The sequence below is a fragment of the Pinus tabuliformis genome, chromosome 9 (genome assembly GCF_031772625.1).
Source record: "Pinus tabuliformis cultivar Carrire ecotype Pingquan chromosome 9, CPIR1, whole genome shotgun sequence".
NCBI classification, from domain to species: Eukaryota; Viridiplantae; Streptophyta; class Pinopsida; order Pinales; family Pinaceae; genus Pinus; species Pinus tabuliformis.
Window position 1 is genome coordinate 533,985,957 of NC_142307.1, and position 27,341 is coordinate 534,013,297.

At 38.5% G+C, this 27,341-nt stretch overlaps 1 pseudogene across 1 annotated transcript in view; it reads right to left on the reverse strand.

The window, feature by feature from the left end:
• LOC149149596 (transcription factor GAMYB-like) overlaps positions 1–24,382 on the reverse strand; it is a 48,838-nt pseudogene extending 24,456 nt beyond the window's left edge. Inside the window, exons 1-2 of the transcript XR_016263052.1 lie at positions 23,784–24,382; positions 23,304–23,602 (exon numbers count right to left, since the gene is read on the reverse strand). The product of XR_016263052.1 is annotated as a transcription factor GAMYB-like (transcript). The remainder of the gene's footprint in view (positions 1–23,303; positions 23,603–23,783) is intronic.
• Between the last annotated feature and the right edge of the window lie 2,959 nt (positions 24,383–27,341).

Genomic DNA, 27,341 nt, shown 5'->3' on the forward strand with positions numbered 1-27,341 from the left:
GAAGGCCCTAAGCTTTAAAAGTTTTACTGTCATAAATAGTAATAATGTAGAAACATAAAAGGGAAATGTTGCAAGGTAATATCACAGTAATTCAGAAGGCCATTGATCTACAAAGTTCTTGACATTTCACTAGGAAATTCCATCCCCAAGTGGAGCCACTGTTAGGTTCCTATACCAATAGGAGTCATAATTTTGAATGACTAAGATTAAACCTTGTAATATTGTACATAACTTTGCTTTTGCAAATGTTTTCCATATTCAAAAAATTAAAAAATGTAAAGAGGGTATGTCCTAAAAGAATAATCAAAGGACAAAAAGAACAAAAAGGTCAAAAAAGATGAAAAATATGAACCCCAAGAAAAGAAAAAAGACCATGAAAGTGAGCAAGCCAAAATGCCACTCCTATTTAGTTTTTATGTATAACAATGATTATGTGCAGCTTGTTATTATTACCACAATCCATGATAGTCAAAATGTTTAAAATTGGCTATTTCATGTTTTCAATTTCATGTCTATAGATAGAGAATAAAAATCTGGCCAAACAGTGTAACCTTGGTAGATAATTAAAAGGTAGAGTAAATAAAAGGAGTTTGATTGTTTAATCTGGGCCCTTTGAAGTAATAAGGTTAGATTTAGTTAGTTTACTATTGTAAAGAAAAAGAAAAATATTTGATAAGGGTTTGCTAGCTCAAATGCACCCTAATAAAGAGAAGTAAAAATGGTAGGGTGAGTAGATGGGTAAGTAGAAGAAAGGTTGCAGAAGTATGATGATTGGCACATTTATCATCTTTCAACATGTATTTCTAATGTGAATGGGAAATCAAGCATGCAAATGGACTTCAAAGTCAATTAATTAACTTCTTCCATTCATTTCACCTTTTACTTGACTAATTTCCCATAATAAAGTTCTAAGTACAAAAACCTTTAAGTCAAAAGTGGCTCAGAGCATTTCTTTGACTTTTGGAGGGATCGGACCCTTGGCTCAATGACTTAAGGACAACAAGTACTAGATTCCCCCTCATGAATCCATCTCCCTTCATCCCCCCTCATTTCCCTAGTAAAACCCATTTTCCTAAGGATAAAACACTATTTGCCTAGGGAAAGTAATCACCCCCCATGAAAAACCCCTTTTTTCCAAAAAAACTCACAAAAACACATTACCCTAAGTATTAATGTTAATATGTGAAAACATCAAAGTTCACAAAAAAGTGCATTTGCTTATTGATTTTTCCCCTTTCCACTCATCTTTTCAAATTAATTACTAATTTATTATATTAAATCCTGATGAAAACCCCTTTCCTCGTATATATATAGCTCCTACATATTAATTAACCCCACCCCTTAGTTTAAATATAAACTATAATATATAGTCACCCCGACCAAAATCTCTAATTGATCGATTTGCAATCAAAAGGAATAAAGCGCCATTTAAACCCTCCGTTAATCACCCCGATGACTTAATCCCGCCTTAATCCATCATTAACCCTTATACCGTTGCACTTAAGCGCCCGCCGAGCCCCCCATTAGCCTCCATGCAGCTTCCCTGCCTGATCACCGTGCAATCGCTTCCCTCCACATTTGACGGCCCTTATCCATATTGGGCCAACTCATCCGCTGAATGATACCCGCCCGATAAAGTGGTTTGTCCACGAGCCCCCGATGTTATGTGTCAGCCGATGAGTGGAATCGGGTGACCCCTTGTGAATACCATCGAGCACCCAAAATCAGTGCGATAGAAACCATTTACCGCTCGCCCGCTACATGACAAAATAATCATTGTTCACCCCGTACCCACCAAAATTGACTTTTGCGCATAAAGCCAAAAGAGCCCCAAATCATTTGTTTTCACTAGAATTTTAACTGTAAACCTCTGTTTGCATGCACGCCACCTGCGAACATCGAAGTCGTCAACCCATGTCTAATTGCACTCCATAGATGTCGCAAACCACCCAGACAACCTTGTAGCCTGTACAGAACCCCTTCAACCATCTGCAGTCACCAGCCACCCTATTCAGAGCCATTTTTACTTAATTTCTAGGTATTTAAGCCACAATTCACCGAAAAACCCTATTAATTTCAAAGAAAACCAGTGATTGAGTAGTCTTAGTTAAGTTTAAAATTAATTAAGGAATCTTAACCAACCTAAGCCCACTCTATGCTAAACCACCATTTCCCTAAAAACACTACAAATTACCTCCCCCATTCTCAAATCCGCAAGAACTGAGAATGGTTGCCCCAATCACCATGGATGTGAGACCCATATCTAAACCCCACTTAGACCTAGACCACCCCCCCCCTAGTTGATAGGGGTTTCCAGATAAAGGACACCTTTGTCCATGAATCCCCGCTCAAAGCATACTGCCAAAGTAGGGATAGATACTTGAACTAGGCTGATGAAATTGGTCAGTGGGAGTCCAATTTTCCTAAGTACCAGTTCCCCATAGTCCACATTTTCCCAGAAATTGTACATTATTGCCATGCCAACTATGTTCCCAGTCAAAGAACAGTCATGTCCCCCAACCAGGCCATACTTTTCACTATCACTACTAAATCTATAAATGAGATGCTACAACTCTAGCCTGGCCAAAACTTAACTCCCCTCTCCATTGGAAACCTGTTGGACTTGTTAGCGCTTGAGATTTCACCCTAGGCTGAGGAAGGTAAACCTTCAAGGCAACATCAAACCATTTCACCTCGTAGCTAGCCCTACGGGGTATGAGAAGGCTCTCTCCGGTCAAACTCGGTAGATCTTTCAATAGGATGAGCTGACCCAATTAGGAACACTGATATTAGGCTAGTAAACTGATAAGGAGGGTTGATTTAAAGTTTTTGGGGTTTTTGGTGGCAATTGGAGGGAGTGCAATTCAGGGTGTGGGGATTGAGCTCAGTTTTTGCAGGTGGGTCTTTGGGGCAAGGTAGGAGTTTGTGCTGATTCCTTAAGCTGAGATGGATGATCAAGGAAGAAAGAGAGGGAGATAAAGAGGGCAAACAATGACTTTGAATCCTCTTTAGACAGTGGAAAACATAAATATTAAACAAAATTGAAAGCTGAGCATGGAATGCATAAATTCAAACTTTATCACTTCTTTTGTTTAATTAGCAGCAATAGAATAAGAGATGGAACACATAAACACACTTACAATGACAAGTAGGAAACACACCATCAACACAATAATCCACAAGAATCCACAATGATGTCTGCAAAACCCTGGCCTTCCTTTTCCTCAAATTGCAGAGATACAAGTAAAATATACAATAGAGCTTCTCCCTCAAGAGTCCAACTTCTCCAACCATGAAAATGATTGAGAAAATACATAATATAGGCAAGCCAACCTCTTCCCTTGCCTCTAGGGGTCGAGCTCATCCTTCTAGGTGTTGTTTCAACCAATTCTAAACTGAGCCCTAGATAATAGGCAGTCAAAACAACTTGCCTCTAAAACTCAGGTAACCCATTCATGCATTTAATATTCACTATTTACATCAAGGAAACTTCTAGAATTGTTAAAGGAGAGTAAATGTATCCATGTGCCATGAAAATTACCCAACAATCCATCATTTACATGCATTAAGAGTCAACCAAAGTAAAAACAGTGTTTTGCAGGCCGAAATAGTCAAAATGGTGAAATTTCCCTGAGTGGTCGCGCCCCTCCCTTGGAGTGGTCGCACACATTGGCAGCTGTGTTTGAGGGCCTTCCTGGTGTCCAAATCAGGTGCAAGATAGCTTGTTGGAAAGGTCTATGAGTCTACTTTCCAACCCCACTAGAATTTCTGAATTTGGAGTTGATTTGACCCCTCAAAAGTCATTTCTCCCAAGACAGCTTTCTGCAACTCAAAAAGTGGGCAGAAAGTCAAAATTTGCATGTATTTTGAGCTTTTGGAGGCCCAAATCTCCATAAAAATTTGACCCCATGCATAGGCAAGTGTATTTTTGCATGAAAATTCCAAAAATGTAGAGTTTTCCCCGTTCTGAGCTGTCCCCACGAGTGGTCGCGCGCGGGGTGAGACCACTCCAACGGCCAAAACCTGTAAAATTCTCAAAAATGCCCAAAATGCCTCAAAACTCTCAAAATTTCTTGAGTTTGCTGCTCTCTTTTGTGATGATCACCTTTGCCTCCCCTACGAGGCCTCTGCTGTACCTCAACCTCTGTGGAAGAAGACCGGTCATCACCTTGCTCATAGGTTTCAGTGGTTGACATGGTGCTTTTGAGCAAAGTGGAGAAAATAGATAAAGTAAACTGCTGCCCTTGCCTGCAAAAATGCTGAGAAGTATGCTGTTTTCAAGGGGAAAAAATCATGAGGGAAGTGTTAGGGGAGGGACTTTTTCATAAGGAATGGGAAAATATATAAAAACAGGGAACTTTTAAGGAAAAATTCACAAAATGTCAAACATGTTATCCCATCTCTCATCATTGGGAAATCATTTGCAAAGACATATCTTTATTAGGGAAAACATGTAATAGGGTCACCAAGGGAAAGGACAATACAATTTTCAACAGGGGGTAAAGGATAGCATGATTACAGGGGTATAGGGCAACAATGACAACTAGCATCAACAGCTTGCTTTTTAATTATGTCCTTTGACTGTACATTTTGAAGCATACTCTGTTTTTCCAAGGGACTGATATGCTTTTGATGCTAAGGGGCAATAAGGGATTAATTTGCATTTGTCATAAGGGGAGGGGAAAGGCTTTATTTGACAGATTCAAAGAGAAAGGAGATGTATTGCATCTAGGGGAATAGAAGGAAAAAAGATACATAGGTTTGGGTCTGAAAACACGGCAATCTTCCTTTACAAACAATATTTCAAGGCAACCTGTCCTTTAACAAATAGGTACAGCTGTATTTACTTTGTTTTTGTTATGAATAACAGCCTCCTTTTCACTGTTTTTTATGAGGACTATACACAGCAATAAGTTTCTTTTGTCTTTGCAATAACTTGGCTACACATAGTAATCTTTTTCTCTGTTTTTTGTCTTTTTGTTTTATTATTGCAATTGCTCTTTCATTTTCACATCACTTTTTGATCTTTGCTGTGGTTTTACATATTTTTATAATGATATTGCTGTGGGGAATGAATTAGGGTTTTGGGACAGATTTGTATAGAGGGTTTAGGGTTTAGGGATGCATATGAGAGGGATTAGGGTTTTAGGTGTAGGGAATGGGGAATTGAGATTCATTCTTTGCAAATGAGATGAGATTGAGACACATGATGACAAGTGTAAATCTAATAGGAGTAATGGAGGGAATAAAAAGGAATTAAAAACCTTGAAATCAAACATAACCCTAGCAAAATTGCCTACAAGAACAAGCAATCACTTAACCTATTTCTCTTCATAATTTTGATGATAAAAATGCACAAACCCAAGCTCATCATCCTTATTTTCATCATTCAAAACATTTGAGAGGCCTACCTCGAGCAATTTACAAGTCACAAGCCAATTTGAGTGAGTTTGGGCCGGTTCTGCAAGTTACAGCTCGAGTGGTCGCGCGCAGGGTTGGAGTGGTCGCGCGCAGCTCGAGTGGTCGCGCCAGTGTAAAATTTGCACTGCGGAGGAGGGCTCGAGTGGTTGCGCACCGCCCAGGTGGTCGCGCACCCTACCCGAGTGGTCGCGCACCAGAGAAACTCTCCAATTTCGCTGCAATTCGACCTCCTTCACTATTTTCGCCCTCTTGCTCCTCTTTGTCAGCTCATAGAAGCATAATGAAATGTTTAGAGGGAAATTTAGCTCTTGTAGGTTGAATTTGAAAAAATTAAATCACAAAACCCACTCTCTAATGTTCTATTTTGGCATTCACTTTTAACACTGCTTTTTGAGTTGTTTTGTCCTGAATTTAGCTTTTGAGGCACTTTAACTCCGTTCTTTTTGCAGGTTGACCATCTGATGGACTCTGGCGAGGAGACCAGGGTTATTGCCGGCATTTTGAAAACTTTTGAAATTTTCCTTATTTTTTGCAAATTTCACATGACCTTGGGTTTAAAAACAGGGTTTTTAAAACCAAGGTATAAATGATCTGTAGCTGATGAAAAATATCAATGGAACATATGTACATACCTCCTTCTGGCTTGCTGGGCACTCATGGACTTTTGACTCATGATCTTGCAATGACATTTGACCGAAACCCTAGACCTAAGACTTGGGACCTCAAGACAAAAATAAAAACAAGTATGACCCAACCTCAATATGATATGACCTGATCCAGCAAAGCCAAGAAGGGAACAAGGACCAGCTCCTCCATCAGTTTTATGGCATGCCTAACGGGATGCAGAACTGATACTGATGAGACACCTACCTATGCACATGCAAAGAGCTTTTGATCACCGATGGAGGGCTCAAGACCGACACTAACAGGACTTATATCTAAACTCAGCCCTGCAATATTGGCCTAGAAAATCCAAACCTTCGTCATAGAAGAGAAGTATAACCCCAAAGACCCCCCTCCATATGTAGCAGCTTTATTTTCTCCTTGAGGTAGAAGTATTATGGATATGATATCTAGTGTCCTCGGTTATACCACAAGTGAATATGTTGAAGAGATTATTTTAGCCTTCATGTCCATATACACTCCAAGACAACCTCCTGCTGTCATATATGACTATGCTCAGTTCATAGCTGACAAGATGCATGAACAGTTCCTTAGAATGAGTAATGAGAGAGTCTTCAAATACTCCTCGGTCTTGTATCACCTTTTCCTATATTACCAGTCAGACAAATTCCCACTTACCTTGCAAAAATTGGACACCAAGGGCCAACCAAGATCAGTTATCTTCTGGACCCCATTGATTCATCAACATCCCTCCCCCTATTCATATAATGAATTCATAGATTCCTTTGTCCACCCTGTGATGACCATGCTTAGTGGAACCCCTCCACCAAGAATCAGTCCTAAGATTAGGAGAGTCCTTCATCTAAACATCAATCATCATGTGGGAGATTGGTACTTGTACCAAAACCACGCTGAAATTAGGATTTATGGTTGTGAGCTGGCCCCATACAAACTACCTAAATACCTCCCAATGAGGTTATTTTCCCTGGAGTAATACAGGAAGATAAAAAATTCAGATGAGGTAAACTTTGTTAAAGCCAAAAAGAAAGCCCAGCTCAAGATCAAAGACCAATTGGGTCCTTTTATTTGTAATAGAAGAGAAGCTGGAAAGGAGGCAGACCTGATCCTTCAGAGACTAAAATTAAAACAAAGCTTCATATGGAGATATGATCCCTTGGATTTCATCTGCAAAAGAAGGCAGAAAAACAAGATGGCTCCCTATATCCATCACCGCATCCCTGAGATAGAAAAGTATGCCAACCAATTGCAATGGGTGGAAAACACTTTAGAGGACAAGGATAATACTGAAGTTTTTGTGTAAAACACATTAATAGATCTAGAAAAACAACTTGATGAGGATTCTTTCCTGCAGGTTCCAAGACAGTCAAATACGCCAGAACAATCAGACAAGCTAGAGCAGTCAACCAGAACAGAACCATCAGAAGAACCAACAACTAATTTAAGTGCCCTTCCAGTCATGCAAACTCCTCAGAATGAGGAAAAGGTCCCAAAAAGGAACAAAGAAGGGGCTTCCACTTCAGGAATGCCTACTTTTGATGTACAACAAGAGTCAAACAAAAGGCAAAAGCCCAATCCAGCCTCTGAGCAAGAGTTCACTGATGACTCAGCTAAGGTCACTAATACAGAGGTTGAAAGAAGCAAGCCCACCACTCCATCTGGGAGTATGCAGGAGCCCTCCACATCACAAACTCAGATATTGATGAGGCAGCAAAGTGTTGAGGTATCCTCCTTTAGAATGCCTGTAGATAAAGATCAAGACATAAAGGAAAGATACAAAGAGATTAAAGCTAGGAATGAGAGGCTTAAAGCCCAAACATATGCACAATATCTGAAAATGACCCCCACCAATCAAACAAGGCTAATGTCAGCCTTTGATATCAAAGAGGGGAAAATGAAAATGACATTTATCAAGCCAACCACTCAGCAGCCAAGAGCAGCATCAGATTTCAGAAAGGTGGACTTTGAAGTACTGGCAAGGGATATTCATCCCATTGACTAGATTGAACTGCACAAGCAAACAGGAGAGATGATTTACTCTACATTAAGAGGGAAGGACATTGCTGCCCACCAATTACAGAACTCCCTGAACAATATATCAACACAATTTCAGTTGGAGAAGGCTTCCTCACAGACCAAGGATAATAGAATCAAGTCCTTAGAGGACTTAGTGATTGAATTGGGACACGATCCCAAAGATTTAAAAGCTACAGAGTAGCTAATTAAAAAGAAAAATGATGACATTGCTGCACTCAAGAAGCAGCTAAAGATAAGCCAGCTGCATCACCCATAGACACAGGAATTCCTAGAAGCACAGCAAGGACATGAAGAGCTCATGGACTTGGTCCTAAAACTGAACGATCAACTCAAGGAGATAGAGAAGGAGTTGGACACTTTAATTTAGTCGAAGCAAAGTGACTTGGCCACAACTTCTAGAACTGTCATCCCCACAGTATCTACAGCAATCCCTTCCACACTGGTAGCATCACTGGCACCCACAGCTCCACCTGCCACAACATTTCCAGTGACAGCAGAGTCTACAACAGCAATAGGTACACAGGGAGAGAAAGCAACAGAATTAGTAAAAGCCATGGAAGAGATGTCTATCCAGGCTACAGAGATGAAGAGACTAAAGGAAAAGGTAGCAAGTCTGGAAACTAATTGTAAACTTGCCCAAATCCAGCAAAAAGAAGAAACACAAAAGGCACTGAGAATGGGTGAGAGAATCAAAATCCTGGAGAAGGATTTAACACTACAACAACCACTGGGTCAAACCAAAGAAATGTTGTGGGCCAATATCATTGACTCTGTCAAATATATTTGGCCATCAATTCAAGTTATCTTTGAGCAGACAGAATTATTGAGGATAGTTACTGAAGCTATCCAAAAAGTAAAGGAAGAACTGGGTAATAAACCAGAGGATGCCAATCGACTCATCCACTTTCTAAACAGCAAGAATAGATATGATCTTTGAAATTTTGTATACTTGATAATGCTTTGTTTTGGAAAGATCATGAAGGAATTCTCCTTAACTGTTTGTTAAAAGATGAGGCTAAAAAAGTTCTACAAGACTTTCATGGAGGTGACTGTGGTGGACACCTCTATTGGAGAACCACTGCAGATAAAATCTTAAGGGTAGGTTTCTACTGGCCAACTTTGTTCTCTGATGTCAAGAAATTTGTGACCTCTTGTTATAAGTGTCAAATTTTGAAGGAAAAAGAAAACTTTTGTCATTACCCCTTAAACCAATCACTGTTGAATTACCTTTTCAACAATGGGTTTTAGACTTCATTGGTGAAATTCACCTACCCTCCTCTGCCCAACATAAGTGGATCCTCATAGCCATAGACTATTTCACAAAATGGATAGAGGCCATACCTTCAAGGCAAGCCACAAATATTTTTATTATTAACCTCTTGAAGCCAACATTCTATCCAGATTTAGATGCCCAACCAAGCTCATTACTGATAATGCAACAGCTTTTAAATCCAAATGAATGATAGAATTCTGCAATAAGAATCACATTACCCTGGGTCATTCTACAGCCTACTACCCTCAAGGAAATGGACTGGCAGAATCTTCAAATAAAAGCCTGGTGAACATTATTAAGAAGTTACTGGAAGATAATAACAAAACATGGAACAAGAAGTTAGTCAAAGCCTTATGGGTTGACAAACTCACCACCAAGAAGTCAATTGGTACATCCCCCTATCAGCTAGTGTATGGCATGGAAGCTATTTTTCCATCCTCTTTGGGAGTACCAGTGATGAAGATGCTTCAAGAACTACACTATAAACCAAATGATATGAAGAGGAGGATAAACCAGACTATTCATCTCCAGCAAACCAGAGAAGAGGTCTACATTAGATCTCAACTTGTGCAGGAAAGGATCAAAAATAGTTTTGATAGAAGGACCAAGGCAGATGATTTCTACTTAGGTGATAAAGTACTCAAGTGGTATTCGAGAAGGGAAGATAAGGGTAAGCATGGGAAATTTGATTTCCTATGGAAAGGCCTCTATATCATCTATGCTTATAGAGGGAACAATGCTTTCTTTCTTAAAGGACTAGATGGTATTGAAGAAGCAGGAGGACCAGTAAATGGTCAAATGTTGAAACACTATATTGAACCTAGTTACTAATTTCACTTATAATTTGTACACACTTTTCTTTTAAAATTCTATAGTTGATTGGATGGTGATTTTTGAAGTTGAAGCCCGAAGAGAAGGCCCTAAGCTTTAAAATTTTTACTGTCATAAATAGTAATAATGTAGAAACATAAAAGGGAAATGTTGCAAGGTAATATCACAACAATTCAAAAGGCCATTGATCTACAAAGTTCTTGACATTTCACTAGGAAATGCCATCCCCAAGTGGAGCCACTGTTAAGTTCCTATACCAATAGGAGTAATAATTTTGAATGACTAAGGTTAAACCTTGTAATATTGTACATACCCTTGCTTTTGCAAATGTTTTCCATATTCAAAAAATTAAAAAATGTAAAGAGGGTATGTCCTAAAAGAATAATCAAAAGACAAAAAGAACAAAAAGGTCAAAAAAGATGAAAAATATGAACCCCAAGAAAAGAAAAAAGACCATGAAAGTGAGCAAGCCAAAATGCCACTCCTATTTAATTTTTATGTATAATAATGATTTTGTGCAGCTTGTTATTATTACCACAATCCATGATAGTCAAAATGTTTAAACTTGGCTATTTCATGTTTTCAATTTCATTTCTATAGATAGAGAATAAAGATCTGGCGAAACAGTGTAATCTTGGCAGATAATTAGGTAGGTAGAGTAAACAAAAGGAGCTCAATTGTTTAATCTGGGCCCTTGGAAATAATAAGGTTAGATTTAGTTAGTTTACTATTGTAAAGAAAAATAAAAATATTTGATAAGGGTTTGCTAGCTCAAATGCACCCTAATAAAGAGAAGTAAAAATGGTAGGGTGAGTAGATGGGTAAGTAGAAGAAAGGTTGTAGAAGTATGATGATTGGCACATTTATCATCTTTCAACATGTATTTCAGATATGAATGGGAAATCAAGCATGCAAATGGACTTCAAAGTCAATTAATTAACTTCTTCCATTCATTTCACCTTTTACTTGACTAATTTCCCATAATAAAGTTCTAAGTACAAAAACATTTAAGTCAAAAGAGGCTCAAAGCATTTCTCTGACTTTTGGACGGATCGGACCCTCGGCTCAATGACTTAAAGACAAGTACTAGATTCCCCCTCATAAATCCATCTCCCTTCATCCCCCCTCATTTCCCTAGTAAAACCCCTTTTCCTAAGGATAAAACACTATTTGCCTAGGGAAAGTAATCACCCCCCATGAAAAACCCCCTTTTTCCAAAAAAACCCACAAAAACACACTACCCTAAGTATTAATGTTAATATGTGAAAACATCAAAGTTCACAAAAAAGAGCATTTGCTTATTGATTTTTCCCTTTTCCACTCATCTTTTCACATTAATTACTAATTTATTATATTAAATCCTGATGAAAACCCCTTTCCCCATATATGTATAGCTCGTACATATTAATTAACCCCACCCCTTAGTTTAAATATAAACTATAATATATAGTCACCCGACCAAAATCTCTAATTGATCGATCTGCGATCAAAAGGAATAAAGTGCCATTTAAACCATCTGTTAATCACCCCGATGGCTTAATCCCGCCTTAATCCATCATTAACCCTTATATGGCCGCACTTAAGCTCCCGCCGAGCCCCCCATTAGCCTTTGTTTAGCTTCCTTGCTCGATCACTGCGTCATTGCTTCCCTCCACATCCAACGGCCCTTATCCATATTGGGCCAACCCATCTGCCAAATGATACCCGCCCAATAAAGTGGTTTGTCCACGAGCCCCCGATGCTACGTGTCAGCTGATGAGTGGAATCGGGCGACCCCTCCTGAATACCACTGAGCGCCCAAAAGCGGTGTGATAGAAACCATTTACCGCCCACCCGCTACACAACAAAACAATCAATGTTCACCCCGTACCCACCAAAATTGACTTTTGCAAATAAAGCCAAAAAAGCCACAAATCATTTGTTTTCATGCCGCAGACCGCCCAGAAAACCTTGTAGCCTGTATAGAACCCCTTCAATCGTCTGCAGTCACCAGCTGCCCTATTCAAAGCCATTTTTACCTAATTTCCAACTATTTAAGCCACAATTCACCGAAAAACCCTATTAATTTCAAAGAAAACCGGTGATTGAGTTGTCTTAGTTAAGTTTAAAATTAATTAAGGAATCTTAAAAACCCTAAGCCTACTCTCTGTTAAACTACCATTGCCCTCAAAACACTGCAAATTACCTCCCCCATTCTCAAATCCACAAGAACTGAGAATGATTGCCCCAATCACCATGGATGTGAGACCCATCTCTACACCCCACTTGGACCTGGACCACCTCCCCCTGGCTTAGGGGTTTCCAGATAAAGGAAACCTCTGTCCATGAATCCCCGCTCAAATTATACTACCAAAGTAGGGATATATAATTGAACTAGGCTGATGAAATTGGTTTGTGGGAGTCCAAGTTGCCTAACTACCAGTTCCCCAGAGTCCACATTTTCCCAGAAATTGTACATTATTTCCGTGCCAACTATGTCCCCAGTCAAAGAGCAGTCATGCCCCCCAACTAGGCCATACTTTTCACTATCACTGCTGAATCTATAAATGAGATGCTACAACTCCAGCCTAGCCAAAACTTAACTCCCCTCTCCATTGGAGACCTATTGGACTTATATCCCGAACTCAACCGTACAAGATTGGCCCAGATAATCCAAACCTTCATCATAGAAGAGAAGTATACCCCCAAAGACCCCCCTCCATATTTAGCAGCTTTATTTTCTCCTTAGGGTAGAAGTATTGTGGATATGATATCTAGTGTCCTGGGTTATACCACCAGTGAATATATTGAAGAGATTATTTTAGCCTTCATGTCCATATACACTCCAGGACAGCCTCCTACTGTCATATATGACTATGCTCAGTTCATCGCTGACAGGATGCATGAACAGTTCCTGAGAATGATTAATGGGAGAGTCTTCAAATACTCCTCGGTCTTGTATCACCTTTTCCTATATTACCAGTCAGACAAATTCCCACTTACCTTGCAAAAATTGGACACCAAGGGCCAACCAAGATCAGTTATCTTCTATACCCCATTAATTCACCAACATCCCTCCCCCTATTCATATAACGAATTCATAGATTCCTTTGTCCACCCTGTGATGACCATGCTCAGTGGAACCCCTCCACCAAGAATCAGTCCTGAGATTAGGAGATTCCTTCATCTAAACATCAATCATCAAGTGGGAGATTGGTACTTGTACCAAAACCACACTGAAATTAGGATTTATGGCTGTGAGTTGGCCCCATACAAACTACCTAAATACCTCCCAATGAGGTTATTTTCCCTGGAGTACTACAGGCAGATAATAAATTCAGATGAGGTAAACTTTGTTAAAGCCAAAAAGAAAGCCCAGCTCAAGATCAAAGACCAATTGGGTCCTTTTATTTGTAATAGCAGAGAAGCTGGAAAGGAGGCAGACCTGATCCTTCAAAGACTAAAATTAAAACAGAGCTTCATATGGAGATATGATCCCTTGGATTTCATTTGCAAAAGAAGGCAAAAAAACAAGATGGCTCCCTATATCCATCACCGCATCCCTGAGATAGAAAAGTATGCCAACCAATTGCAATGGGTGGAAAACACTTTAGAGGATAGGGATAATGCTGAAGTTGTTGTGGAAAACACATTAATAGATCTGGAAAAACAACTTCATGAGGATTCTTTCCTGTAGGTGCCAGGACAGTCAGATGGGCCCAAACAATTAGACAGGCCAGATCAGTCAACCAGAACATAACCATCAGAAGAACTAGCAACTACTTTAAGTGCCCTTCCAGTCATGCAAACTCCTCAGAATGAGGAAAAGGTCCCAAAAAGGAACAAAGAAGGGGCTTCCACTTTAGGAATGCCTACTTCTGATGTATAGCAAGAGTCAAACAAAAGGCAAAAGCCCAATCCAGCCTCTGAGCAAGAGTTCACTGATGACTCAGCTGAGGTCACTAATATAGAGGTTGAAAGAAGCAGGCCCACCACTCCATCTGGGAGTATGTAGGAGCCCTCCACATCACAAACTCATATATTGATGAGGCAGCAAATTGTTGAGGTATCCTCCTTTAGAATGCCTATAGATAAATATCAAGACATAAAGGAAAGATACAAAGAGATTAAAGCTAGGAATGAGAGGCTTAAAGCCCAAACATATGCACAGTATCTGAAAATGACCCCCACTAATCAAACAAGGCTAATGTCAGCCTTTGATATCAAAGAGGGGAAAATGCAGATGACATTTATAAAGCCAACCACTCAGCATCCAAGAGTAGCATCAGATTTCAGAAAGGTGGACTTTGAAGTACTGTCAAGGGATATTCATCCCATTGACCAGATTGAACTGTACAAGCAAACAAGAGAGATGATTTACTCTACATTAATAGGGAAGGCCATTGCTGCCCACCAATTACAGAACTCCCTGAACAATATATCAACACAATTTCATTTGGAGAAGGCCTCCTCACAGGCCAAGGATAATAGAATCAAGTCCTTAGAGGACTTAGTGATTAAATTGGGACACGATCCCAAAGATGTAAAAGCTACAGAGTAGCTGATTAAAAAGAAAAATGATGACATTGCTGCACTCAAGAAGCAGCTAAAGATGAGCCAGCTACATCACCCACAGACACAGGAAGTCCTAGAAGCACAGCAAGGACATGAAGAGCTCATGGACTTGGTCCTGAAACTGAACGATCAACTCAAGGAGATAGAGAAGGAGTTGGACACTTTAATTCAGTCGAAGCAAAGTGACTTGGCCATAACTTCTAGAACTGTCATCCCCACAGTATCTACAGCAATCCCTTCCACACTGGTAGCATCACTGGTACCCACAGCTCCACCTGCCAGAGCATTTCCATAGATAGCAGAGTCTACAACAGCAATAGGTACACAGGGAGAGAAAACAGCAAAATTAGTAAAAGCCATGGAAGAGATGTCTATCCAGGCTACAGAGATGAAGAGACTAAAGGAAAATGTAGCAAGTCTGGAAACTGATTGTAAACTTGCCCAACTCCAGCAAAAAGAAGAAACACAAAAGGCACTGAGAATGGGTGAGAGAATCAAAATCCTGGAGAAGGATTTAACACTACAGAAACCACTGGGTCAAACCAAAGAAATGTTGTGGGCAAATATCATTGACTCTGTCAAAGATATTTGGCCATCAATTCAAGTTATATTTGAGCAGACAAAATTAGTGAAGATAGCTACTGAAGCTATCCAAAAAGTAAAGGAAGAACTAGGGAATAAACCAGAGGATGCCAGTCGACTCATCCACTTTCTAAATAGCAAGAATAAATATGATCTCCATGAGCTTAACATAGAAGATAGGACTGAGGCCATTCTGTAGATTAGGAAGGTTCTTTCCAAAAGAAACCTTATATTTAACTTAGAAGAGAAATGCCATAACATGCATGTAGCCATTGATAGATTCATGGCTAAGTTTTAGATTTTGAGGGAGAGGGGTCTTCCCAATGCTATGGTCATCAATGACAAGCTCGTGCCTCAGCTGGACTATGGAGATAGATTAAGAAAATTGGCTAAGGAACAAGCAAGTTCTTCTGCAATTAAAGCCCTGCCAACAAGCAAAGTGTTATATGAAACATTAGAGAACTTATTTTTTCTAGAGTATGAGGTGAAACACTTGTTCCTCACTAAGCCAAATTTTGCAAAGTACACAGAGGCAGATGAAATCTACAGAAGGATTATGAATGTAAAATTAGCTAATGTGGAATGGTGACAAAATATGACAGATTTACTGTAATAAATTTACATTAGAAAGTTACTATGTTAGTGTCAGTCTTTCTAGCCTTCCTCTAGTGATCAAATATGCTCTTATAAAGTGGTCTCAGAGTGTCAAGGTCAAATTTTGTCATTTCAGTGAGTCTTCAAGAAAAATTTGGTCACTAGGCATTAGGTCTAGGGTTTGCTTTCACTCCTTTCAAAGTTGCCCAAATGTCAGTCTATGTCACTATTCAGCTAAGTCTATCGTCATTCAGAGGGATGTCCTTGATAGGTGGTTACTTCAATAATTTTCATCATTATACAGATAAATTAGGACTTCTCTTCAAAACTCTGTTTTGAAGATAAGTCGTCATCTCATTTTTGTAAAAATCTTCAAAAATTTCAGTTCTTGAATCGTCCAGGCGCAACCTTGGTCTCCTTTGCCAGATCATATCACAGCTATCCCTGCAAAGAATTGCAAAGAAAATCATTATTTCAACCAAATTTAAGGAGGAAACCAAAAAGGTCAGAAGTCTATTAATCCTGAAAAAGTGTCAACGACAAAACATCACAAAATGGGTCATGGACCAAGCAAAAATCAAAAGGGAGTCTTTATAAAGATATTTCATGACATTTTCAACTCATTTTGCATGCCGAGAGTGAAGAACATCATTCCAAAGCGAAATTGTGAGTTTGTGAGCAAGTTGGAGAAGTTTCAGGGGTGCGCGACGCATTGGACCAGGCGCACGACGCATTGGACCAGGCGCGCGGCGCACAGGGTTTTCTTGGCACAATTTTCATCTTCAGCTCAGGAAACGAAGCCAGTTTGACCAGTTTTGACTTGTGATGTGATTTTTTCACTCCTCTTGATGTAATTAATGAAACATGATGTAATTTTGGCACTTTATTACTTGTTCTAGAAGATTCATTCACTAAAAAGTGAAAATTAAATGAATGAATCAGTTTCCTACCTTATAGAGGCAAGTTGTTTTGACTGCCTAGATTGTAGTGCTTTGTTTAGAATTGGTTGAAACAGCTCCTAGGATGATGAGCTCGACCCCTAGAGGCAAGGGAAGAGGTTGGCTTGCCTATATTATGTAATTTCTAAGTCATTTTCATGGTTGGACTCTTGGGGAAAAGGTTTTGAGACTCTATTGTACATTTTACTTCAGCATTTTGGCAAAGGAAAGACCAGGGTTTTGCAGCACTGTTTGGAATTCATGTGGCTTTATGTCTTGATGGTGTGATTCTTTCAGTACTTGTAAGTTGTTATGTGTATCATTTTCCTTCTCTCATCTTCTGCGATTGAACAAATGAAGTGTTAAGGTAGAATTCATAATCTGTAATGCTCTGCCTTTAAGTTTGTTTGATCTCCTATGTTTTCATCTGTTTAAGGAGAATTCTTGAGGTTTCCTTGCTTTCCTTAGCTCCTCACCTGTCTGATCTACTCACCTAATTATCTTTTAAGGCATCAAACAATTGCCTACCTTGCTCCAATCAAACCTCTGCAAAAACTGTGTCTCATCCCCGCACCCAAAATTTCATTTCCCTTTGATTCAACAAAAACCCCAAAAAATCACCTTTAAACCTCTGCACTTAATACCTAGCCTGAGATTAGTTACAATTTCAGTCATCTCGAGCCTCATTGATTATATTTTTCCGAGATTGACCCGGAGAGAACCCTCTCCTGTCCTCATAGGGCTAGCTACGAGGCTGAGTGTGGTTTGATGTTGCCTTGAGTTTTGCCTTCCTCAGCCTGGGGCAAATTCGAGCGTTAACATAGTGGCGACCATACTGGGGATCGAAAATGGTTTGCTTGTTTATTTCATTTGTTTCATAAGCTACAAACGAAGCCTGAAGTTATGCCAGGTCGCCTTCGAAACGCTTTTGCTTTGCATTAGCGGAAGTAGATAAACGCTGCTTCAGTCAATCTCCGGTCTAGCTTGTAATCGTGACATCTAACTTGTTAATTGCCCCAGTACATGTATCAAGTTCAGATCTGATTGTTGATGGTGGACAACGATCAGACACTGGCAAGGCTGAAATCATTCACCTGGCGACTCTAAATTAGTTTTGAGATCAGATCCAAAGACTCCACTGGAGGATGATCCTGACCAGCAGAAACATGAAGGGACAATATGGACAGATCAGGTATTCAAGTGGGAATTGCATCCAAGACATTTTGTTCTTTGTTCTAAATTATTTCTTCTCTTTTCCTGAGAATGTAAAGAAGGCTTTGCAAAGTATAGTATGCTTGAGAAAAGATCCCAGGCCTGCAGTTGATTCTTTCCCTTTGAAGATTGTGAATACCAAAGATTTGCATGCCTTTGAGCTTGATCAAGACCTTTCTTCTAAATCTTGTGATGACCATCTTCAAATTGATGAGCCTCAAGAGACCAAGACTGATTCTATACCTGCTGTACATACCCCTACACCTTGTAAAATTCTAGATCGGTATAAACCTCTTGTTTTACCTTCTGTTCTCCATGCTTTCCCCAAAAACTATGATCTATACTTGCCGAGGTTTGATGGTGAAAGTAAGAATGTCAACGCTGAGCAACATGTGCAGAATTTTGAGTCTTTTCTAGACCTTTTTGAAGTTGATAGCGAAGATGTTAGTATAAGGCTTTTTGCTCTTTCTTTGCAAGGCAAAGTGAAGAGTTGGTTCAAAGCCCTGCCTGATGCGAGCATCTCAGATTTCCAGCAATTCGTCAAAGTTTTTCTCGACAGGTGGATGATCGAGCAGAACCTTTTCCTTATTATAGAAGAGTATAACCAGCTGAAAAGAATTCCAGGGGAGACAGTACAACAATTTTCTGCCAGATTTAATCAAGTTTATTATTCAATGCCAGTTGAGATAAGGCCTACTCCTAGATCTGCTCTCTTGCACTATCTGGGTGCCTTTGATCTAGAAATGGAGTTTCAGCTGAGAGAAAGGAATATTGCAACACTTCACGAGATGCAGAACAGTGCAGTAAATGTAGAGGCGCATCTGCTGATCCGACGGGCAAGGTTGAAGGAAGAAGAGATGAAAAACATAGATCCGGAGGAATCAACATCTCTAGAGGTGAAGCTTGACATTTTGGTAAGTGCAGTGGAAAAGATGATGGACAAGATCAACGCAAGGAATGATTATGATGTTCAAGCCCATGGCTTGTTGATTGAAGAAGAACAAATGGCCGCTCCAAAACATTTTGTTTCTTATCCTAGTTGTCATAGATCTGATAATGATTGTTTTGTAGATCACCTTGGCGAAGAAAGAACTGTTGATATGACATGTATGCTTGATGATGTCTTTTATACTGATGATTTGCCTCAGTTTGATCAGTATGATGATGATTATGTTCTCCAAACAGAAGTTACTATTGCAGACGAACCAGCAGCTAGTTTGTGGGAGGAGGAAGTTCACTTACAGTAGCTCGAGTACAATGATCAAATGATGCATATCAGTTATGACATTGATGAGGAAAGTGCAGAAAATTGGGAAGTAAGTGAAGGATCTTTACCTTTTTGCTTTGATCCATGTCAGTTCATCAGAGCCAATTTCCATGCAATCAAAAATCAGTTGTCAACAAGTCTTGATTTGGACCATCTTGAGAGCAATGAAAACCTTGTTCAAGACTTCTCATATTCAGCTTTGCAGCCCCCGAATGCCATTGATTGTCAAGTTGCAGATGAAGATATGGAAGCTGGCACATATGATCAAATGATACAAGAAGATTTCATACCATTTTTTTTGAATCATTTCAGCTTTTGAAGGGAAAATTGCATAGTACATCTTCAGTAAAGAATGAGCAGCATGTAGGCAATCATGTAATCACGTTGGAACCAATAGAAAATGGTTTGCAGCAGTCTTTTCAAGTTTTTCATGATCCAATAGCTGATGTTTTGAATGAGGTTTGCAGTCAAAGTCTTTCTCCATTGACTATATGTGAGCTTGAAATGTGTATTGATACAAACTTGATCCCGCATCTGGTTTCTTTGTCATTTTCAGCAGAGGTCTCGTCACAAGGCTCAGATCAAAGTTTGCATTCATGGTATGAGGAAAAGAGAAGTAATCCATTGGATGAGCTAAGTTCCAGTGTGCTTGAATTTCAAGATCCTTATGCAGTGTTTTTGGAGGCGGATAGAGCATCCATATCATTCAACGGATCTGTTTCTAAGTTGTCATGGGAGTTGCCTTTCAGTAGTTCTCTCTTGTTGTTCATAAGTAAGAACTTGCGGAGAATTCGAACAACAGATGGGATACTTACTTGGTTGCATTGGTTGTTTCATTTCACTTGATCAAGTGATGAATGAAACTGTTAGAGTAGGTTTTGATGAATAAGCTCAACCTTGAGCATCATTTCCAGTTTGTCGGTTGTGTTTAAGTATTGAGTCAGTTTTTAGTTGAGTGAGAGTCAATTTGTGTCGTCAAGTCATCAGTTTTCAGTCACGTATTTTAGTTTGAGTTTTTGACTCCATTGCCCAATGGACGAAGGCACTGTCTGCTCTCCCAAAGATCTGTCGTTCTTGGCACCTCCAAGGAGCTACCATCCCCATTGGAGCCAATGTTAGTGTCAGGATTTCTAGCCTTCCTCCAGTGATCAAATATGCTCTTATAAAGTGGTCTCAGAGAGTCAAGGTCAAATTTTGTCATTTCAGTGAGTCTTCAAGCAAAATTTGGTCACTAGGCATTAGGTCTAGGGTTTGCTTTCACTCCTTTCAAAGTTGCCCAAATGTCAGTCTATGTCACTATTCAGCTGAGTCTATCGTCATTCAGAGGGATGTCCTCGATAGGTGGTTACTTCAATAATTTTCATCATTATACAGATAAATTAGGACTTCTCTTCAAAACTCTGTTTTGAAGATAAGTCGTCATCTCATTTTTGTAAAAATCTTCAAAAATTTCAGTTCTTGAATCGTCCAAGCGCAGCCTTGGTCTCCTTTGCCAGATCATATCACAGCTATCCCTGCAAAGAATTGCAAAGAAAATCATTATTTCAACCAAATTTAAGGAGGAAACCAAAAAGGTCAGAAGTCTATTAATCCTGAAAAAGTGTCAATGACAAAACATTACAAAATGGGTCATGGACCAAGCAAAAATCAAAAGGGAGTCTTTATAAAGATATTTCATGACATTTTCAACTCATTTTGCATGCCAAGAGTGAAGAACATCATTCCAAAGCGAAATTGTGAGTTTGTGAGGAAGTTGGAGCAGTTTCAGGGGTGTGCGACGCATTGGACTAGGCGCGCGGCGCACAGGGTTATTTTGGCACAATTTTCATCTTCAGCTCAGGAAACGAAACCAGTTTGACCAGTTTTGACTTGTGATGTGATTTTTTCACTCCTCTTGATGTAATTAATGAAACATGATGTAGTTTTGGCACTTTATTACTTGTTCTAGAAGATTCATTCACTAAAAAGTGAAAATTAAATGAATGAATCAGTTTCCTACCTTATAGAGGCAAGTTGTTTTGACTGCCTAGATTGTAGTGCTTTGTTTAGAATTGGTTGAAACAGCTCCTAGGATGATGAGCTCGACCCCTAGAGACAAGGGAAGAGGTTGGCTTGCCTATATTATGTAATTTCTAAGTCATTTTCATGGTTGGATTCTTGGGGAAAAGGTTTTGAGACTCTATTGTACATTTTACTTCAGCATTTTGGCAAAGGAAAGACCAGGGTTTTGCAGCACTATTTAGAATTCATGTGGCTTTATGTCTTGATGGTGTGCTTCTTTCAGTACTTGTAAGTTTTTATTTGTATCATTTTCCTTCTCTCATCTTCTGCAATTGAACAAATGAAGTGTTAGGGTATAATTCATAATCTGTAATGCTCTACCTTTAAGTTTGTTTGATCTCCTATGTTTTCATCTGTTTAAGGAGAATTCTTGAGGTTTCCTTGCTCTCCTTAGCTCCTCACCTGTCTGATATACTCACCTCATTAGCTTTTAAGGCATCAAACAATTGCCTACCTTGCTCCAATCAGACCTCTGCAGAAACTGTCTCATCCCCGCACCCAAAATTGCCTTTCCCTTTGATTCAACAAAAACCCCAAAAAATCACCTTTAAACCTCTGCACTTAATACCTAGCCTAAGATTAGTTACAATTTCAGTCATCTCGAGCCTCATTGATTATATTTTTCCAAGATTGACCTGGGGAGAGCCCTCTCCTGTCCTCGTAGGGCTAGCTACGAGGCTGAGCGTGGTTTGATGTTGCCTTGAGTTTTGCCTTCCTCAGCCTGGGGAAAATTCAAGCGTTAACATACTGTACAGTAAATGAAGGAAACCAGTTAAAACAGGTAAAAGCAGAGCAGCAGGGTCAAAGAGTAGCACGGTCAAAGAGTATCAGTTGAAAGATAAAAGTGAAGAAGATTCCAGCGTAGAAATGCTACGAATATCATCCAGCTTAAAGGGATCCAACTTAACTGAAAACAGCCAACAACACCACAATAAAAGGGACAACCTAAAGCAATTCAACATCTGTCTCTATCTTCATGCAAGAAGCTATTTTTATTCCTTAGATTAAGTCTCAAGTTGTTTTGAGATATTTTGTAAATATTTTTGTATATATACTTCATATTTCAAAGCATTAGGTGTGGATTCTTATACTTTCAATAGAATTTTTTCAAAGACTGTAAAATCTCTTGTATCACTGACTGGGCCAGCATGCTAGATTGATGAATAAAGATCAGATATTTTAAGGGATTCATGTGTAAAGCGGAGTACAAATGAGTAATTTTCTTGTGTTGTTTTATCTCTCTTAAAGTTGTTTCAAAATCTTAAATGTTTCAGAATTCTGAATGTTTAACTTATATATTATTTCAGAATTTGCTTAACTACACTCTGTCTTATTGTTATACATTCTTAATGTTTTCTCTTAAACTATCTTAGCTAGGGAATTCTTAACTGCTCCTTAGCTTTCATAGTTTCTCTTCTAATCTATAGTAAAGGATTCTTAATTTCCCTTTACTCATGATTCACTGTTGTTCCCCCATATTAGCCTCAGTCTAAGGATTCTTGATTGCCCTCTCACCCCCGTTAAGACTCATTTCACCATTTAGTCCAAGGATTTGTACTTCACTCTGCTATCTTGCCCCTTAAACATTCCCTTTAGTGATTTAACTCCAGTTTTGCTACCCCTTCTTTGACTCCATTGCCCAATGGTCTAAAGGCATCAACCTATCAGCCTATTTTAAGGATTCCACCACCAAATATTAATGCAAATCAAAAAACCCCCTGAACTCTAGAACTAGCCTAATATCTAAGCAAACATAGCTAAATTATATAGAGAGAGCCCTCTCTGAGCCATAGGTTGGCTAGAGCCTATGCTTAAAAGTTGGTTTGTGGTTACCTCGAAGCCTTCCCTTCTTCCAAAACTTCTAAGGAAAAGTTTTGAGTGATAATAGTATGCACAGACTCCGCAAGTTGGCTTGAAGGGAGCTCCAACTTCACACTTGGGAAGGGTGTAGGAGGAGAGAGATTTCCAATGAAAAGGACATGGCTGCCAATCTTCAAACCCCCAAGGGGTGTTGATAGATTATGATTGGAATTCCTGTTGCTCAGATTAGGATCATAAGGAAAACCATTTGCCCCAAACCCATCCAATCTTGGAGGTTGAGCATGTGACGACCCATCCAATCTAATATATTCACATAGAATTTTCTCCTTCAGTTGCTTGTCTTGCCATACATCTCTCTCTTCATACCTTCTACAACACGTAAATAATTTATTAACAACCTCTAAATAAATAACAATTACATGAACTTCAAGAAACAATCTAAGGTACACAGAATGAGCAGAACAACAAAGTCTCATTGAAAAATTACCATCATTCAATCCATGGAAAGAGCTTTGAAAGCAAATAATACTCAAAAGAATAAAATCCTTACCCATTCATCTAGGACGCCTTCTGTAGGACCATGAGGTTTTGCAGCCTTGTCATCTACAGGCTTCTTGTGTGCTTCATTATGAGCTTCTACTTCTTCTATAGGCTTCTTCAATTTCTCGAGCTCCTTGTAGAAACAATCAACATTTTAGGGCTTTCAAGTGACAAAAATAAATGCAAAACCAATTTAATTTGAATGACCTGAATAAAAATTGAGCCCATCTTGTGAAGAACCATAAATTATATCTTGGATGGTTGTTGTGGATCAAGAAATACCACACGCAATTCATTCTCCACTACTAGTGACTCCTTATTCTCGTCAAACTTCAAATCAGGACAATGGTCATGTTTCAGTTTTGATAACAAAAGAATAAACATTTCAAATTCCAGTGCCTTAAATCCACAGAAAGAACAAAATGATTATTATTTAACATATACTATTTTTACAAAGGGATGAAATAGTGATCCAATTTCATAGAAACTAAGTATATCTTAAAAAATATCAAAATTATAATAAAAAATGCCAAAACCACAATTTACGTAAAGATTCTACCAATATTAAAAAATCTAAAATCCACACAAAAGAGCTAATATTAAATCAATCAAAATAGGGCACTGAGAAAATTAAAGATAAAGAAATTTAATGAATGTCTCAGCCATGAGAAGAATGGCTAATTATGGTTGAAAGGTATAATAATAGTATGTTCGTGTTGAATCAAAAGGGTTGGAAGCAATGGATGGTGGTTCTAAATGTTTTAAAACAGAACTCCACAGACCAATTCTAGAGTAAATTCAGTGCCCTCTCTTAGTTTAAAGCTCACAATTTTGAATTTATCCTTTGTCTTCTTCTTTTTCTAAGGGTTTTTTGGCTTCTCTACAAATTTTACAACAGTGCCAAATTATCATCACTATCAGAAAACCTCTTTTGGAAGCCACGAATAACATCCAAACATAACATTGATTTAATTATAAAGAAAAGGTATTGTTCAAATCCATGCTCCCAAGTACCATATAGCTCAGAAAGTAAAACTAAGTATTTTATATCACCAAGACTTGTATTTCAGCTGGTTGTCTGGCCAGATATATCTCTCCTTGTACCTTCTACAACACAAAAATAATTTATTAACAACCTCTAAATAAATAAAAATTACATGAACGTCAAGAAACAATCTAAGGTACAGAGAATGAGTAGCACAACAAAGTCTCATTGAAAAATTATTGACATACAATCTGTGGAAAGACCTTTGAAAGCAAATAATACTCAAAAGAACAAAATCCTTACCCATTCATCTAGGGCACATTCTGTAGGACCAAGAGGTTTTGCAGCCTTGTCATCTACAGGCTCCTTGCATGCTTCGTTATCAACTTCTGTTTCTGCTATAAGCTTATTCAATTTCTCCAACTCCTTGTAGAAATAACCAACATTCCAGGGCTTTCGAGTGGCTAAAATAAATGAAAAAGCAACTTAATTTGAATGATATGAATAAAAAATGAGCTCATCTTGTGAAGAGCCATAAATTATACCTTGGATGGTTGTTGTGGATCAAGAAATACCTCACAAAATACTTTCTCCACTGCCAACGACTCCTTATTCTCGTCAAACTTTAGGTCAAGACAATGGTCATGTAAGTTGAAATTTACAAAGGCAAACCAAGAGTTTGAGAGTGGCAAAATCCTTTCTGGAAAAATTACAAACCATATACTTGTGTAAACATGAATATAAATTTAAACCATGCCGCAACCAGAAGAAAGGTTCCTACAGACTAATATTATACACAGACTCTTGTCATCTGAAAGTATTTTCCATGATAATCGCTTATGCATTGATAACTAGTCTGCATACAAAGCAAACTCAAACTTAACATAGACCCTGCATACAAAACATACCCAAAATTAACACAGACCCTGGAGCATTATTGCTGAAGATAGACGAAAAGAAGAGGGGTTTTCAACATAATACCTCATAATACCTCTAAACGCTTGTTGAAGAGGACCGAACCCTGATACTGCAATCATAAGAGGCTGAGGTTGTTCAACTGAGATAAACAAAAAAATAATGGTAGTTAAACAAAGAAGGAACAATAATTAGTGAGACCTTTACGTTGTTGCCGAAACTGCAAGCCATGCTTGTTCATTCGGCTACGAACCAGAGCAAGGCAACGAAGAAGATGAAACATAAGACAGTCATTGGTGATGACCGTAAGCCAAGAACAACAGTCATGTGTATGAGGTAGAAACCATAGTGAAACAAGTGTTTGAGAGAGGAAATTTTCTCCAGCAGCAAACCCCTTGACCCTAGAAATAATCTTTATATCAGTCATATTTAAACACAAGGGACAAAACCTTTACTAAATGTTTATATGATATTTCTTAACTCTTCTCGCAGCAATTCTCGCATTTTGGTGTCCTCCATGTTCAGTGCCAACATAAAAACAAGGAGTTGTCTATAATGCGACTTTTTGGAGATTCCGGTGATGGAATCTGGCGAAAGAAATTGAGATTAAATCATGATTTGTTGCAGTTAAAATGGTTTTTTAACTGCATATTTGGATTCAGCACCCTGAAAAACCCCTGGGATGCTTTGATTGTGCAGAAACTAGCTATCAAACTTGCGATTCCAATAAATTGCTGCCGGATTTTCACCGGAAAAACCCGCCAGAAAGGCTTTCAAAAAGTCGCGTTATAGACAACTGCTAAAAACAACACTAAAATTCAAACGGACTCTCCTGAAAATGGTACACACAAATGTCAAATGGAAAGCAGAAAGGTGATCTAAAAATCTGTGCACAGATGTTAGACGGACACTAAAAGTATAGATGGTTGACTGATTCAAAAGAAGGCCTATCGGCCTAAACATCTGATAACATTGCCGCGAATACAAATCCACCTAGCCCAAACATCACCTTCAAAAAATGAGTCTTAGGCTGAAAATTCCAACGGTATGGCCCTCGTACTAAATTTCAATACATCCAACAATGAAGTGAATCCTTAACTCTTTGTGGGTCCAAATTGTCAGTCATCTTGAGGACAAACAATTGATTTTCAGTGGAGTTTGATTTGGAATGTATGTCATCCCACAATCTGTAAGTAAAAGAACAAACTACAATTAATTAAATCATAACAATGCAAAATTCCTAAATTGCTTGTGGGATTTGGTAAAAGAGATAACCAATCAACCTTGAGAGCTTGCTTCTTGTTAAGGGAACCTTTTTCTTGACCTTTTTCTTGACATTACAATTTAGAGAGGGTGTTATGTTTTATTGAGATTTTTGATAATTATTTTATATTTATAAAAAGGATGAAAATTAAATTTAAATCAATGAAAATATTTTTTTATTAATTTAGATAATTGGGTTTAGTTTTGTTGATTGAGAAAAATGTTGTTATCTTGTTCATTTACATTTAAATTTATTATGAATATTTTTTATAATGACTTTGTTTAAGCAATTCCTCGAAACAAAACATATATAGATATATTAAAAAATAAATATATATATATATATATATATATATATATATAATCTATATTCACATATTAATAATTAGAATTTTATGTGATCCT